The following is a 5,563-nucleotide window of genomic DNA, read 5'->3' as shown; positions in this document are numbered from 1 at the left end:
CCCTTTCCTGCCTCCATTCCTGCTGTGCCTGCCCTCATCAGCAAGCCCATGTCTTGCTGTGTCTACCACACGTGCAAGTAGATAATGAAGTTGAGAGAAACAAAATGAAAATATGAAAAGACACAGAACTAGTAAGAAAGAGGAACATTTAAAAAAAAAATAAAAGACACCCAAAAAAATGTGGGAACAGTATCAGAGTAGATTATTTCGTTTACATCTTTCATACAAGCTAATCTTGAAAGGAACTGGAACAAAAGTGAATGTGCCGTCTTAAAAGTGCACTCCAAGTTAATGAGATCCTTGACAAACTGTCTCCTTCAAGGTGGTATTACTTGTACACCCATACATTTGAGGCCATGTTAGCAGATGCAAAGGCAGGGCCTTCTCTTCCCCTCCATTACTGCAGAGCGTATTTTCTGCTCCTCAGTTTCTGATGGATAATACCCCCAGTAATAACACCCGCAGCAGCATGATGAAAATTGAAAGAACCCTTCTTTTCATCATTTGTGTGCAGCACGCTGGCATTACACTTAGACCACCACTACTGGACTTCCTCTTCTTTGAGGAGAGGTTGAAGGTGAAAGTGTTTGAAGTTTCACCTTTGTCATAAATCCTCGATCTTGAAGGCACATCCAACCTTCCTGCCTAAAGGTGGGAACTAACTTTCTAGAAAGCACTTGAAAACGAGGGGAAAGGATCTCTGTGATTCCAGGTAGCTCCACAGAGGAACACTGAGCAGCTGAAGTACATGGTTATTTATGGCACGGCAAGATATTACGGCATGCTGTCTCCTACTATATTTATGGTGGCTTGTTCTTCCCTCAACCCTGCTCTCAAGTCCCAACGAGTACACATGGTACGTGAGAGATTAAGTGGGAGGAAAGATGGCTGAGGTCCAGTTAGTGGAAGTCACAGACAGAGCTGTGAAAGTCTAAAATTGTATGCAGCACACAGTGGGAAGTAAAAAAGAAAGCTTCTCCTTCCACCTTTCCATTTCTGAATGCCCGTCCACCTCCAGGATAAATCTTAGTGATCTTGGCTCTGAAACATTTCTCACTGTGGAAGACATTGTCAGGGAACAATACTGACAGGGTTGAGGTCTCTGAGTCTCCTTTGAAGATAGAGCAGTTCAGAGGTGGACACAGAGGAGGTAACACTGAGGTGTCTCTTCTGCATGTGATTCAGTCAGACTTGCTCTGCAGATACTCTTAGGGAGCTGCAGCTTGGCAGGAGCCCAGCAGAAACTCAGTCCTTTGGAATGACTCAAGCCCAAGCTCCATCCTTCTCTTGCACACAGCACTGAAAAAAGCACTAAGGGACTGCCAATGCGCACCACGGGTACTGAGCCTTGCAAAAGAATCCAGTATGATAAATTCCTTTCATGCCATCTGTGCAACCATGGGCTCTTCAGCCAGCAGCAAGGGGGGAAACTGCCCAAACTACACCACAGTCGTAATACAGCAGGTACCCCTCTGTGTAGAGGTTGAATATGGCCACAAACAGGCAGCCGATGACTTTGGGTAGCTACAGCCAGAGTCCCTACTGAAATCCTGATATCCCAGGACATACACGCCATAGCCATGATGACGACTGCTGCCATTGGAGTAATACTGACACAGGGTTCTGTGTTTTGCTTGGAGATGCCATCAGGAAAGAAGGGATCTACCCAGTGTGACTGCAGTGCGTTCTACAGAGTGCCGTACACTACTCTCAGGCCACAGAAATTCAGTACCAGTTGTTCAAATAGGACAGAGACATGACTTTTTAAGGCTTTTGGTTTCAGCAGTTAATTCTTAAAACACTGCAGGTCTTTCAAGTATACTTTCAAGATCCTAAGCACATTTTCATGGGTTCATTCAGCCTCCTGTAGGGATCATGGCTGAGCTGCACATCTGATGCCACAGGAGTTTGCAAAAGAGACTGAATGAGATATCACTAGTGTAGAGGCTAAAAAGCATCAATGTACACAAAGAACCGTGTCAGATCTCTCCCTAAAGGGCTGATTTCGATATAGACTGACACACAGATCTCTCTGGCTGAGCACTCCCTTGGTGTGTCAGTGTGTCATCACACAATGATTTTGCAGCAATTTGTGACACTTGTTTGCTCGAACAACAGGCCTTCCCATCACACAGCATCCTATGCAAAAACCTATTAAACAGCACCCTATGCAGCTGCTGCTTCTTGGTAGTCACCTGGGACAGAGGCAGCCAATACAGAATGTGCACACAACAGCTGCAACTACACAGAAACTCTTCTTTCTTTCCTGGCAAAACTTGCTCCAAAACTAGCTTGACTTGCTCTAAAAAGACACCCTGAGAACTTGCAACAGCTTCTAAGGAAGGATACTGGCTACTCAGATTGGTTGCTTTCCTCACACGCTTCCAGACTGACTACAAGGTTTCCAGCTTTCCACTCCAAAGGCAAACACATATGCTAAAAAGCCCCTCAAGCTGAATCCCTCTTTGGGTTTAGGATACCTTCATGATTTCTGAAAAACACTGTTAATCAATCAGCCTTTTGGAGTTTAATGTCAGGAAGCCCTCTGCTCCCTGCACAAACCAAACTGCTGAAAATACGCTGGCATTTGGCAATTTAACGTGGTTTGATTACTTTTTTCTTTTCTTTTTTATAAGCTCTGCTACAGTAGGATTCATTTTACAAGCACCTTCGGATTTCTGACACTGTGTCACATCTGGATTTACTTATGATGGATCACAGATCTGGTTTACAACATTTAACGCACGCAGGAGCTTCCAAACTTTGCTCCGTGACTTTGCGCAGCGTTGCTGCAAATCCAGCCAGGACGATGCCAGGTTCCACCAGCTCTGGGGACCATCACTGCCTCCCACCGATGTGGCAGGTTAGTGCAGGTGAAGAAGCTAGCGTTAAGATGCTCTGAAGAAACAACGCTATTATCTGACATCCAAATTTCATACTTAGATTTCTTCTTCTCCCTAACCACAATACAAAAAAAGAGAAATCTAGGAGGCTGGGATTCAGTCCCAGATCAGACTGTTTTTGTAGCACATGGAAAAGGCTTTTTTTTGATGATTACCTTTTACTGGGGATGACCACATTTAAAGTGTCTAATTCTTTTAGGTCTACCTTTGATAACAATGATCACTTTGTGTTGTTGACACAGCTGTGGTTTCTGGCAGGGACAGAGGCAATTGCTTGAGTTGGTCAGATCCACAACAGGCTTTTGAGGAGATGTGGAAAACGAGGGCCTTGATTTTAAGCCCGTATAAAGTTTTCCTGATCTAAAAAGCCCTCTGAATCTAAAACATCTACACCTCAGGCCAGTAAAAACTGCCTAGCAATAGGTACCTTGTGAAATCAGGCCACTTTTATGTGAAAGATGCCTTATAAAATGTTGGTCTTCAGTGACTTGAACTGCGTGCCAGGCAGCATCACTTGGAAACAAAAGCAGCTCTCGTGTTGCAGTGTCTAACCCATGCCACGGCCTCCACCACCCCAGGACTAAAGTTTACAGTGCAGGAGCAAACAAAAGCTAGAGAAGACTACACAGACCAACATAGCTTTAACAAAGTCATTTTCCTGGGTTGCAAGGCAATGTATACATCAGTTTCCATAGCAACAGAGGGAAAAAAAGAACCACCCAAAACCTAATAAACCAAACTCTTTCCTTTTCCATTGCCAAGCTTTGGATTGACATGTCTTTAAAAAACACTCAATGTTCATTCTAAAGATGGAAAAGATAATGTATTTCACTTGCTGTACACTTGTTAGATGCATTTTTTGGCTCAGCTTGAAAACATTTCACAGTTCACACGGTATTTGGCAAGAGACCTTTCAGCTTTCTTTTCCCACAGACTGATTTTATAGCAATTAAAAGATGTAAATAAATTGCATACACCATTTCCTCTGTCACTCACACCCAGACTCACACTTAAACACATGTACAGATAGTTATTGATAGTGCCCACATGAAGAACGGCAGAGATGAATGATAAACGTAATTTATTATGCATCTTTCACCATGTCACCCGCGCTCTTCCCGTATATCCATCTCAGCTGGATTATTTCTAGCATTCCTAACCTCTGAGCAGTTTCCAACAGCTGCTTTTATAATTTTTTTTTTTCTTATCTTAAGCTATTGCCAAAAAGTGTTTCTTTTCTTTCCTCTGAAATTGGTATTTGCATCCCTGAAGTAAATGCTACTTAATATTGAGTTCAATGTGTTCCTGTCCCAGGAAAAGTATCATTTAGACAGAAGATCCTGCATCTACAATACCATCAGCTTTCAAAACATGGAATTTCCACCCACAAGTAGAAGACACTGTTTACCTTATGAAAGGCTCACAAATCCAGTGCACTTAAGTCACTGGACTGGATTAAAATACAATAGTTTACTTAATTTGGAGGGTTGTTTTCTTTATTTTCTGTTTTTCAAGCCTTTACAGTCCTTTGGGGTAGTTTTCAAGTTTTTTGTCCACAAAAATGAAAGCCAGAGAAACTTCATAGTTTGTTACAGGGAAAGAAAAAGACTCCTGAAATTGCTCAGAGCAAGGTCTTCACAGAAACATAAAATATTAAGTCTTGTAGAGAGCTGGCAAATCTACGGTAAATATTTGAATCTGAGCCCTGTGGCCTAACAGACCCTGGATCTTTAAAACATGACAATTTTTTTTTTTTAACAGAAGAAAGCTGTTTATGTTATATTTAGAAATTCTAGAAACTATGATTCTGTAGCACTCTCCCATTCTCTTTTACAAGCCTGGGCAGCTGGACTCATTCCTAAGGAGCCTGGATATACTGACAAAAGATACGGGGGAAAAAAAAGCCCACCAAAATCCATGGAAGTGCTTTGAATTAGAGATATTCTGTAACACACACCATGCTCAGAAAACATGGCAGTGTGCTGTCGTATAAAGCCACGACAGGAAAAGATTGATAAATAAAGGTTCATTCTGAAGTGATGCCTTAAAAAAAGTTCCCTACCATTTACTTTTACCAGCCAGCCCTCATGTAGAGATTACAATGTCATCTGTCCCCTCAACAGATTTTTTCAGAATGTAAAATTTGTCCTACAGAGGAGAAAAACCTTTGAAAACAAAGCCTGTCATCATAAATTATCACATAAATCATATAAGCTATGTAGAAATATAGCGTTTGGATGAATTCTCTCATTTTCAATGCAAGTCAATGTTCTGCATGAACTGTGTCGCTTAAGTATCCAGAATACTAAATATCTGCACATATAATTTATCAGCGATTATAAAGAGGCAAATCTTCCCCTCTCTGACCCAAGGTAGCTGCCAAAAACTGCAAGTAGCCAGTGCTGCCTGGATGCTACAGCTTCCCTCCCTCCAGCCTTCCTATTCCTGTGATGAGACTGCCTGAGCTCTGCCCACAAAGAGCCCTAGATCCCTGCAGGATGAATTTTTCCCTTAGCTTTCCTGTAGAAGGGGCCTCCCCATCCTTTGCCCCAGCGCGCAGTCCCAGAGCTGCAGCCTGCTGGCTGGAAGTTGTGAAAACAGACAGCTTAGGGGCATTGCACGCTCCTGAAACCTGATCGTGCTCCTAAGTGTCATTACTC

The 5,563-nt window shown here is 42.6% G+C and overlaps 1 protein-coding gene across 1 annotated transcript in view; it reads right to left on the bottom strand.

The window, feature by feature from the left end:
- The window catches only part of DENND2A (DENN/MADD domain containing 2A), a gene marked incomplete at its 5' end in the record, with an annotated part of 25,754 nt that overhangs the window by 7,693 nt on the left and 12,498 nt on the right, over positions 1-5,563 (bottom strand). The window lies entirely within an intron of this gene.

This window comes from Phaethon lepturus, unplaced genomic scaffold (genome assembly GCF_000687285.1).
Source record: "Phaethon lepturus isolate BGI_N335 unplaced genomic scaffold, ASM68728v1 scaffold21526, whole genome shotgun sequence".
Classification (NCBI taxonomy): domain Eukaryota; kingdom Metazoa; phylum Chordata; class Aves; order Phaethontiformes; family Phaethontidae; genus Phaethon; species Phaethon lepturus.
This window is presented reverse-complemented; position numbering and strand designations above follow the sequence as displayed.